The following is a 12,195-nucleotide window of genomic DNA, read 5'->3' as shown; positions in this document are numbered from 1 at the left end:
GTCTCCCATATGTGGGTCCATTCTTCTTCTGGGAGGGTTTTACCGAGGTCTCTTTCCCAGCGCGTTACATATGGGAGTTGTGTTCGGAAGGAGGAATGAGCTAAGTCTAAATAAATCTGTGATATAAGGCCTATTGCATGTGGATTTTTATTGCAATGTCTTTCAAATGGTGTAAGGATTAGCGGAGAGTTTGTATTTTTGAGGAGGGTGGATATAAAGTGTTTTATTTGCAAGTATCGAAAGATTTCTGAAGATGGCAAATTGTATCTTTCTTGTAATGTGGGGAAGGAAATGGGTCCATTTATTGAGTATAATTGGTACAATTTAGTAAGGCCTGACTTTGTCCAATTCACAAATGATTGCGGCGACTCTCTGCCTGGTATAAACATAGGGTTGCGCAGTAGTGGTGCAAGGGGTAAATGAGGAGATATCAATTTCCCCGAGTATTTTATGGAGTCCCAGATATGGAGAGAGTGGTTAATAATGGGGTTATTGATTTTAGGTCTGTGCTTGGGTATGGTCCATAGTAAGGAATCTATCTTAAGAGGATGTACCTCGGTGGCTTCCAAAGAGACCCAGAGTGGGGTGTTATAAGAAGAATGTAGTAGGGCTAACTGAGCCACCTGAGCCGCCTGGTAGTATTTATGGTAGTTTGGGACTCCCAGGCCTCCTCTCCGTCTATGTCTGTATAGCGTGGATTTCGATACTCTTGGAATCGTTCCGTTCCAGACAAATCTAAGGGATATTTGTTGGAAAGTCTTTAATAAGTATCCAGGCACTCGAATCGGGAGTGCTCGAAAAAAGTATAATAGTTTGGGGAGGAGTGTCATTTTCAGGGCGTTAACCCTCCCTATCCAGGAAATGTGGTAGCGACTCCAGCTCTCCAGAAGAACTCTTATCTTACGAAGGAGGGGGATGTAGTTTTGCCTGTATAGAGATGCATAATCGTTAGTTAATTGGATGCCCAGGTAGCTCAACGAGCCTGTTGCCCATTGGAAGGGGAAGTTCTACTGAAGTGTATTTTGTATGTCAGGTGGTAGTGTAAGGTTGTACGCTTTAGATTTTGTTTGGTTTATTCTTAGTCCTGATATTGACCTGAACCTGGACAGCTCCCCAACTAGGTTGGGTAAGGAGATGTGGGGAGAGGTTATGAGCATGAGCAGGTCGTCTGCGAACATTGAGAGTTTGTGGTGGACTGAGGCAAGCTCGACTCCTTTCATGTTTGAATTGTTACAGATTTTAATGGCTAAGGGTTCCATGGCCATAATGAAAAGTAACGGGGATAATGGGCAGCCCTGACGAGTCCCTCTACGGACCGGGAATGTGTCAGAGCAAAAGCCTCGATATCGTACAGAAGCTTTAGGGTGAGTATATAATATCCGAATCCAGGAAAGGAACCCGTCAGGGAGCCCCCACTGATCAAGGGCTGAAAATAGGTAGTCCCAGCTCAGGGTGTCAAAAACTTTGTTTATATCCAAAGATAAAAGCATTGCTGGGATTTTCCTGGTCTTGCAAAGGTGGGTAAGGTGGGTTATTCTTCTAATACTGTCTGGGGCTTGTCGACCTGGGACAAATCCTACTTGGTCTCCTCCTATCAATGAGGGGAGAACTGTGTTTAGATGTATAGCAAGGATTTTGGTAAGGAGTTTTACATCAACATTTATTAAAGATATGGGGCGGTAGTTTTGTATGTCTAATGGGTCTCTATCTGGTTTCGGTATCATGGAAATTGAGGCCAATAGGGCCGTTTGGCCTATATGGTTGCCTTCTTTTATTGCATTGAAGTAGTTTACAGATGGGGAATAAGGATTGAGGAGAATTTCTTATAATAAGGGGCCGAGAAGCCATCTGGGCCTGGTCGTTTGTTGCTTTTAAGTGTTTTGATAGAGTTTGTCACCTCTTCTTGAGTGATTTTGGAGGCCAGATATTCAAGGGCTGTTGGCTCTAATCTGGGGAGGGGTATTTCTTGTAGGTAAGAAGTGATTTCCTCTTTCGGAATAGTATGTTGTTGGGAATATAGTTTTGCTAGAAACTTTTGGAATTCTCGTGTTATAGTGAGTGGATTAGCTGTTATTCTATTCTGGTTTATACGTATTTTGTAGAAAGAGTTTGTGTCTGGGTGCGAACGGAGTCTACGTGCAAGTGGTGTAGTAGGTTTATTATTAAAGACGTAGAACCATTGGCGAGGCCAGCGTAACTTTCTTTCTATTATATCAGTGAGGCAGAGGTCAAGTTCGTTTTTGGCGTGTGATAGTGCTTGGAGATTTTTTTTAGTTGGGTGTTTTTTGGCAGTTTCTTCTAATTGGGTGACTTGTTGTTCCAGTTTTTGTTGTTGTGCTAGGCGTTCTCGTTTATGTCGTGCTGCTATTTGTATCAGGTGGCCTCGGATAACTACTTTATGTGCTTCCCAAAGGGAAATGTGGGAGGATACGGATGGGCTATTTATTTGGAAATATTCTTCCATTTGTGGTCCTAGCAAGCTTATTACTTCGGGTGTTGAAATGAGGGATTCATTAAGAATCCAAGATGTGTTTGTGGGTTTGGACATTAGGGAGTTGCAGATAATGGACATTGGGCTATGGTCAGACCACGGAACTGATAGTATTTTTGATTGTGGTATTTGAGGTACAAAAGTGTCAGGGACTAGGATGTGGTCTATTCTCCTATATAATGAGTGTGGTGCTGAGAAATGTGTGTAGTCCTTTGTGGTCGGGTTTATTTCCCGCCAGATGTCTACTAAGTGGTTTTGTTGGAGAAGAGATTTAAAATTGTGGGAGATGGAGTGTTGAGGTAGTAGAGAATGAGTTGGGAGGGTGATGGAGTTCCTGTGCAGGCTCGGGTCAACAATGCAGTTTGAGTCTCCGCAGAGGATTACCGTGCCTATTTTATTGTTTTCAACTATTTCAAATAGTTTTGTGAAAAATTGAATCTGTCTCGAGTTTGGGGCATAGTAGGAAACAATAGTTGTTGGGACATCTTGAATTGAGCCCGTTAGTATTAGGTAGCGGCCTTCAGGATCCGCGATTGTCGAGGAGAGTGAGAAAGGGACAGATCTGCTAAAGCAGATGGTTACTCCTTTAGTTTTAGTTGGTGCATTTGCTGAGTAAAATGTAGGGTATTGGGGGGATAAATAGCGTGGTGTTGAATTTGTGGGAAAATGGGTTTCCTGTAGGCAGATTATGTCCGCCCGTTTATTCTTGTAGTATCGGAATGCCTTAGAGCGTTTCTGAGGGGAGTTGAATCCTTGTACATTGTGAGATATTATTTTTAGGTCCATGGCCGGCGATAGAATTTATGTAAAATGAGAGCCGTCTCAGATTCTCCACCCCATGGGAGGGGGGGTTGGTGGGGGGGAGCGAGAAAGAAGGGAAAGGGATAATCAGGTAATGGCCAACTGTTAAATTTAGTTTTAAGAACTGTAGGCTTATTTGCCTTGGTGGCAGTATGCCAAAAGAATCTCATGTTTTCCAGATGGTTTCCAGAGATGGCGTCACATCAGCTCTGGAATAAGGTGGGTTATGGCTTGAGTGTTCATAGTTAGAAAAATTCAAGCGGACCTCTAGGGAGGTTAGGGAGATGGGAGTGTAGAGGGCTAATTATAGGAAAGAGAAATAGAAGAAGAAAAAAAAAATAAAATAGTGACCAGAGCTTCGTCTTCAAGAGGCTGTTTAGTGTTCAAGGGGTTGTTGTGTTCTTTCTTTCAGATGTAGGTCTTGAGGTTGGTGGAGAGACAGGTGGTGATTCTGTGGCGTTCGATTGTGATGGAGGTTGTTGGATGTTTAGATCCTTAAAACATCGTTGGGCTTCATCTGGCGAGAGTATCGTGTGCACTTTGTCTTGGTAAGAAAAAGTCAATTTAAATGGGAAGCCCCATCTGTACTGGATTTTTTCTTTTTGTAGGATTTGCAGATATGGCTTTAGTGCTTTTCTTTTCGACAAGGTTGATGGAGCCAGGTCAGGGAATAGTTGATAGTCGAATCCTTGAAAGGTTAGTTTGTGGGAGGAACGAGCTGCGCGCATCAACTGTTCCTTAGTACGGTGAAAGTGGAGTTTAAGTATTACATCTCTGGGGGGCCCATTTGGGTTTGGCGCCCTCAGAGCTCTGTGGATCCTGTCGAATTCCAGTCAGTCGATCGGGATACTGGGACAGAGTTCCTGGAATAGTGCAGTTATTGTGGATTGCAGATCTTTTATCGATTCAGGGACTCCACGAATACGTATGTTATCTCGTCGGGCTCTATTTTCCGCTTCCTCTAGCTTATCATGTAGGAATTGGATTTCCTCGTGGAGTTGTTCTATGTCTTTTTCGTGAGATTCAAGGACTATGGTAGCATTGTCCATTCTGTCTTCAAGAGCGATTGTCCTCTGGCTAAGCTCTCAGATTACGCCCAAGAGTTTAGTTGTTATTTCTGAGGAGGTTTTGGACAGTTCTTTTTGTAGTAGCGATTCTATTTGGTTTAAAAGATTTTCTGGGAGAGTTGAAGTGGAACTCAACTTGTGGGGTTTTGTTTTAGTTCTTCGCTGTTTGATTGTGGTGAGAGTTGTGGTTCCTCTATTGATGAGCGGGAGTTTTCATCAGAGGAAGTAGTGGTGTCTTGATGTTTTAATGTTTTTTTGGTATGCGATTGTGGGGTTTGGGTAGTTTTCCCCATTCTGGTTTGTGTGGGGCGCATGGTTATGCTTTTTGGCATCTTTCCTGTCTCTCACTTCTTTCTCGTCTCCCTCTCTCCTCCCTTGTTCGAGTTTCTAGTAGTGAGGAGCTTGGGGTCCACTTGGGGGTTCAGCCACCGTTCAGAGCTGTGTGTGGCTAAGGGTACATTAGAAGGATATCTTTTTGGTTGTTTAAAGTCGCTTCTTCTATTAAATTCTGTGCTGCGTACTATAGTATTAGTGCGTGTGATGTTTATTTTTGTTGCAAGGGTATGGATATCCTTGTACTTAATTAAATCACAGTAGTGGAGCTGGTGTGGCTTTTCTTTAACGATATCAAGGACGGCCACTAAGTGGCAGCAGAGTCCTTGTTTTCTTGTTTTCAGTATAGATTTCTTATGGTGGCAAAAGGAATAGTTTTCTTCCACGGCAAGTATTGGGTCGACCAAGTTTGGTAGTTCCTTTATGTCTGGTAAGTCATTTTGTATAGTTGTAATGTGGATCAGGAGTGTTATTTTGTATAGTATGTGTAAAGTGGGCTCGTCTTGAGTTTGTTATTTGTTGCTTATACACTGGAGATTCTCAAATGAGTGTAGCAGAGGACTTCAAGTAGAGTGTGGATGATCAGCTCCTAATATTTATGTTTTCTTATTGGAGATTGGGATGCCCACAGGTTGAGGGGAAGAATAGTTGTCCCAGCAGGGTGTATACCACTTAGCTGTGTGGCTTCTGAGTGTATGTGCTGTAGGCTCTGCTGTGCAGGGTGTAGCAGAGCTGGGAAGGATTCACTCAGGTCGTAGCGTTTGGTTCTCTGCCTTTCTATAGCTTATGCTATAGAGTGATGGGTGAGCAGTAGATTGGGTTAGGGTCCCAGTATAGGTATATTTACTGTGCAGTATGCCTCTGTATGTTTATGTTGCCGGCTCTGCTGTGCAGGGTGTGGCAGAGCTGGAGAGGACTCACCCAGGTAGACGGGGATTCTTGCCGGCACTCAGCAGGACCAGCTGCCGTACCTCAGCTGTGAAGCTTCTCTCCCTCTCAGGGTCGGAGTGTTTCTGCGGCCCTCAGGAGTACCTCTGCCTGCAGAGGGGGGCTAATGGCGTCTTTGTCACTGACTGGGAGCCGGGGGATCGGTGGTTTTGCAGTCGCTGCTTTCTGAGCAGTATTCGGCCGCTGAAGCTCCTGCTAGCTGTGTGGTAAGGATGGTTCCTTCGGCTCTGTAGTATTTTTGTTGCAGGGGTTGGCGGGTGTTTTGATGGAGATTCCGCTGGCAGTGCACAGCTTTCGTTTCCCGCCCGCTACCGCTTTCAGGGATGTGTGGGCTGTGGAGGAGTCTGGGTTCTCCTCCCCTCCGGTCAGCGTTCCGCTGGACGGTCGGGTCACTGAGTGAAGCTTTATGGCCTCGGAGTGCTTTAGTCACATTTGCGGGGTGATCTCCGGCTATAGACCAGGGGCGCCGCTGATGGGTCTTGGTTCTCGTTTTCCCACCTGCCGCTGCTCCCAGGGATTGGTAGGCCGCGCTGAGATTCGGGCACTTTTCCCCCCGTCTTACCCGCTCTTCACGGGTCGGTCGGGCTATCAATTTGCGCTCTGCTGTTTCAGAAGGCTGTGGCTTGTTTTCCAGGGTGTTTTCTGGCAGTTGGAGATATTAATACACTCTGTTTGCTGTCAGACTGTCGGAGCTCCGGTAAGAGACGTCCGCCATTAAGGGATGTCAGGACACGCCCCCTCCCTTAGGGGGCGATTTTAATGTCACCCTCAACCCCTTACCAGACTCATCTGTGGGCTGCTCTCAGGTGTCTCAGGTCAAATTAAGAAAACTCAACCGCGGTCTCCAGGAATTAGGAATGGTCGATGTCTGGCGACTCCTTAACCCCTCGGTGAGGGATTACACCTTCTTTTCCTCGGTCCATTCCTCCTTTCAGAGACTAGACTACTTGCTACTATCCAAAGGACTACTGGAGTCTCTAAATAAAGCCATAAAAGATCCTCTGACTATCTCTGACCACGCCCCCATACATGTCCTGCTCAGACCTATCCACCCATCCTACAGAGAATGGAGATGGAGACTAAATCCATCATTATTGGACTCTGAAGAGGAGGTTGCAAGTCTCTCCCAAGCGATTGAGGAATATTTTCGCCTTAACGCAAACAGAGAGGTGGGCACCCCCACAGTCTGGGAGGCCCATAAGGCCTATGTTAGGGGACTTTTGATTGCCCTAGGCTCCAGGGTCAAGAAAAAATTACAAAAAGATATAGATAATAAGCTCCGACTAATAGCTAAACTCGAACAATTTGTTAAACTTTCGCAAACTCTCGGCAACCTGGAGAAATTAGAGGATTTAAGGAAAGATTTGAAACTCTGCCTCGAATCGAGGTTCAATAAAAAGAACCTCTTTATGAAACAGGTCGTTTATGCGCAAGGAAATAGGGGCAGCAAATTCATGACATCACTTATTAAAAAAGCCCGGGCCAAGAACACAATCAGAATTGTCAAATTCTATCAAAACCACATCTGGAAGAATGGCCACATCCTCTGAGGAAATTGCCAAAGAATTCCAGCTGTTCTATAAAAAACTATACAATATACAAACAGCCCCCACCGGGGGAGGGAATCAGAGTATACAAGAACAAATTGATAAGTTCCTCCAGAAGGTAAATATGCCTAAACTGGACCAACGGGATGCAGAATCTCTATTGACCCCGGTATCCCAAGAGGAAGTGAAAAATCTGATAGATTCTTGCCCGCCTAACAAAAGTCCAGGCCCTGATGGACTGACTAGGGCTTATTACAAAACCCTGCAAACAATGTTGGTACCGAGGCTAATGGACCTCTTCAACGCATTATTGGGGGGTAATGAACTCCCTAGACAGGCACAGGAGGCCCATATTACCCTTATTCCGAAAGATAATAAGGACCCCAAACTTTGCGGAAATTATAGGCCTATCTCGCTTATCAATTTGGATGTAAAGTTATGGTCAAAACTTCTGGCAAAGAGGCTTGAGGCCCTTGTCCCTTCCTTGATCGATGGGGAGCAGACAGGTTTCGTGAGGGGGAGAGAGGGCAAAGATAACTGTCATAGGTTGTTACACGCAGATCGATATGCTCAAAACCACCATATTCCCCTAGCCTTTGTAAGCACAGACGCAGAAAAGGCGTTTGATAGGGTGAATTGGACATATAAGAAAAGAGTACTGCTCAACTACAATTTACCTCCTGATTTTGTATTGGCTATATTTACACTCTATGCCAAACCCCATGCGAGATTAAGAGTAAATGACATTATGTCATCTCCATTTGAAATAAATAATGGCACACGACAGGGTTGCCCTCTCTCCCCCACACTGTTTGTACTGGCTTTAGAACCACTTCTGGTTGAGGTGAGGCAAGATCAGAATATTAAAGGCCTATCGATTGGGGATAGGGTACTGACCACTGCGGCATTCGCCGATGATATTGTTTTTTTGGTCACCAACCCTATTGAGGGCCTCCCCAGGCTAGTGGGACTGCTGAACCTCTTCGGAGAAATCTCAAATTTTAAAATTAATTTTCATAAATCCACCGTTCTAAATATCTCGATCCCCCACGCTCTTTCCAATACCCTCTCGACATCCTCCTCCTTTACGTGGTCAGAGGTCTCAATGGACTATTTAGGAGTAATTATAACAAAAAAAGCGGAAGACCTGTTCAAGGCTAACTTCATACCACTAATAAATAAGAATAAAAACCTTCTGAGAGCATATGATATACCAGTCATATCGTGGTTCGGCAGAAAGAATATCCTGAAGTCCTATATCCTCCCCATTGTGTTATATAGAATAAGGATGCTTCCTATTCACCTTCCGACAAGCTTTTTTAAGACCATGTGCACCATTTTTTCAGGTTTTGTATGGAGGCAACGGAGGCCGAGATTGGCCTATAGCCTAATGATAAGGAGGGGGCCAGACGGAGGCATCGATCTACCTAACAAAAGCGAATACTATAGCGCCTCTCAGTTAGGTTACTGGATGAATCTAGTGAACCCGATAGAAGACAAGTTACTCTCAGCTATGGCCCTGCAATACAACAGGGAAGCCTCGGAGGGGGATATATGGCTACCGGTAAAAAATTGCTACAGAGCAAAGAACTTTAATCCCTTATTGAGAGGCCCGTGTGAAGTATGGGACGGGGTGAGAGAAAGACTGGCTCCGACACCCTCACCAATCCTCCCACTGAACACAATACACAAGTTATTGGATCTTAGGTCCGACCCAGTCACGGAGTCGATCTGGAATAAATTCAGAACCCACAAGATTGGGGACCTACTCTCCATAGCTCATCTATCCCCTCCAGAGATATTCCAAATCCTCATGCCCTCGCACAAGCTGTCCTTTTTACACCAAGCAATGGTGACCAGGGTAATAGGAGAGTTTATTAAAAGGTTTAAAGTGGCAAGACCTATGCTCCCCTTTGAGACTATTCGGAACACTAATGACCCGAAATCAAGGAAAATTGCCCCACTGCGAAAACACTACATAGTACCTCAGAGTATAACTAAACCAGCTTTCATTAGCTCCTGGGAGAAGGAGCTCGGCGTTCCTCTATCCCAAGAGGACATCAATTCAATATTAGCAACATCATTTGGTATCTCCCCCTGTATCACGGCTCAGGAAGCGCACTATAAATTACTTGTAAGATGGTATAAGACCCTGCAGTGGCTCTACGCCTATAAACTAGCATCCCAAGATAAATGTTGGAGGTGCGGTAGAGAGGTAGAGTCATACCTTCACCTATGGTGGAACTGTACCCCTTTAAAACCCTACTGGAAGGGAGTTGAGAAGATCCTGAGAAAAATTAAACCAAACTTTACGCTCTCACCAGAGATATTATTCCTTTGGAAGCCTTCCTCAACATTCCACCCCCGAAAGGACAAATTGATGGCCTTCCTGATAGATTCAGCAAAAGCACTGATACCTCTGCACTGGCAATGCGAAGCACCCCCCTCATTGAAACAATGGAGAGAAAGAGTAGATAGTCTCTTCAATCTCGAGGAGCTGTCCAGTTGGAATAAAGGCACACACAACAGATTTACCAAAATCTGGAATCCATGGCGTAGCTTGAGGCTCTTGGACATCTTTTCTCAAGGAGGTACCCCTCCTACTACCACTACCTGAACCCCCCCCCCCCTACCCACCTGTTCCCCAATTACCCCTCCCTTTCCTCGTATAGTTGTTTATTGAGAATTTTCTGTTTCTGTCTCACCGCCCTGGTCTCAGAACTAGAGTTAGGCGGCACGAAGAACCGGGATGAAGGAGAGACAAAAAGTTTATTTAGTGTAACTGTAAGCAAATGGCTAGAATTTAGACATAAGATTGTAATTCGAATCAAACGAAAATCTGTTTCTTGCAGTCATAGAAAACTTTACTTGCTTTTGATATTCTGTATATTTGTGTGACAAAAACTTGAATAAAAAGTGATTTGAAAAAAAAAAAAAAAAAAGAGGCTTTATTCCCCGCTATAGTTTTACATATGGATGGGCCTTAAAGCCAGGGACCAGGTGCCATATATTTACAGTGCTTGGTCCTAAATGGGTTAAAGAGCTATTTAGCCTAATGAGTAGAGATGAGCGAGCACCAAAATGCTCCTAGCCGAACTGCGCTCCCCCATAGACTTCTATGGAAACCTTTAATACACAAATGCCCACAATAGAGCAGGTTCTAGTCTTTACATGTAAGAGAAACACATTAACAAACACAACAAATGCTGATGAATTACTGATATCGGGGGGTTCTGTTCTCTGCGTTTTGCGCATGTAAATTCTATGCGATAAAAAAGCCGCCCGAATGGTAATTGTAGACAGAAAGGAGATTGTGTAAACGAGGCAAAGTGGGCGACAATGTCTGACTGCGAGGCGATGGAACGGAGAACAAGAATCATTCACTGTTCGCTCATTTCCTGCAGGTATAAAGGGTTAATCAGCGCTCGGTCGCTCCGTCTCACTTATACGGCGAATGTGAAAGACGGAACGATTCTGAAGGATTTCTGGTTGAACGACCAGCGATGTATCTGCTGGTATAAAAGGCCCTTAGATAAGAGTTAGAGATAAGCGAACGTACTCGGTAAAGCACTACTCGTCCGAGTAATGTGCTTTATCCGAGTACCTCTCTGCTCGTCCTGAAAGATTCGGGACGCGCTGCGGAGCGGGGAGCTGCAGGGGAGAGCGGGGAGGAACGGAGGGGAGATCTTTCTCTCCTTCTCTCCCGCCCGCTCTGCCCCGCTCCCCGCTGCGACTCACCTGTCAGCAGCGGCGCTCCCCGAATCTTTCAGGACGAGCGGAGAGGTACTCGGATAAAGCACATTACTCGGACGAGTAGTGCTTATCCGAGTACGTTCGCTCATCTCTAATAAGAGTCCTTTACTGCAGCCGGATCTACACTGAGGACACAGGAGCATACTAAATCCTGGGGGGTGAGGGACCAGGACCCTTCGACCAGGAGGGGGCAGCATCCTCACACAGAGGAAGAGGAATCCTGGGGGGTGAAGGACTGGGACCCTCCGACCAGGAGGGGGCAGCATCCCCACTCAGAGGAAGAGGAATCCTGGGGGGTGAAGGACCGGGACCCTCCGACCAGGAGGGGGCAGCATCCTCACACAGAGGAAGAGGAATCCTGGGGGTAAAGGACAGGGACCATCTGACAAGGAGGGGGCAGCATCCTCACACAGAGGAAGAGGAATCCTGGGGGGGGGGGGGGGGGGACCAGGACCCTTCGACCAGGAGGGGGCAGCATCCTCACACAGAGGAAGAGGAATCCTGGGGGTAAAGGACAGGGACCATCTGACCAGGAGGGGGCAGCATCCTCACACAGAGGAAGAGGAATCCTGGGGGGGGACGGGGACCAGGAGGGGGCAGCATCCTCACACAGAGGAAGAGGAATCCTGGGGGGGGGGGGGGGGTAAAGGACCAGGACCTTCTGACCAGGAGGGGGCAGCATCCTCACACAGAGGAAGAGGAATCCTGGGGGGGGGTAAAGGACCAGGACCCTCCGACCAGGAGGGGGCAGCATCCTCACACAGAGGAAGAGGAATCCTGGGGGTGTGAAGGACCGGGACACTCTGACCAGGAGGGGGCAGCATCCTCACACAGAGGAAGAGAAATCCTGGGGGTGAAGGACCGGGACCCTCCGACCAGGAGGCATATTAGGAGTTTACGCTTCGGTTATTCGTGTTGCCGATTCCAGCCAATGAGGTGGCTGGAATCTGCACCACGTGACTACACAGCGTGCACGCGGATTGCCTTCAGCAGCCGTGTGCACTACACAGTACAGTTAAGCAGACGTGCGCTACACACTCCACTTAAGCAGCACGGGGTTAGGTTTAGGGTTAACTAAACCTAACCCCAACCCTAAACCTAACCCTAAACAGTAACCCTAAACACTAACCCTAACCCCGTGCTGCTTAAGTGTAGTGTGTAGTGCACGGCTGCTGAAGGCAATCCGCGTGCACGCTGTGTAGTCACGTGGTGCCGATTCCAGCCACCTCATTGGCTGGAATCGGCAACACGAATT

General features: G+C 46.3%; 1 protein-coding gene across 6 annotated transcripts in view; it reads left to right on the top strand.

The window, feature by feature from the left end:
• LOC136627319 (oocyte zinc finger protein XlCOF6-like) overlaps nt 1–12,195 on the top strand; it is a 232,291-nt gene that overhangs the window by 179,915 nt on the left and 40,181 nt on the right. The gene's annotated exons all lie outside the window — the stretch shown is intronic.

This window comes from Eleutherodactylus coqui, chromosome 5 (assembly GCF_035609145.1).
Source record: "Eleutherodactylus coqui strain aEleCoq1 chromosome 5, aEleCoq1.hap1, whole genome shotgun sequence".
Lineage (NCBI taxonomy): Eukaryota > Metazoa > Chordata > Amphibia > Anura > Eleutherodactylidae > Eleutherodactylus > Eleutherodactylus coqui.
The sequence above is the reverse complement of the archived record's forward strand: the minus strand, read 5'-3'. Positions and strand labels throughout refer to the sequence as shown.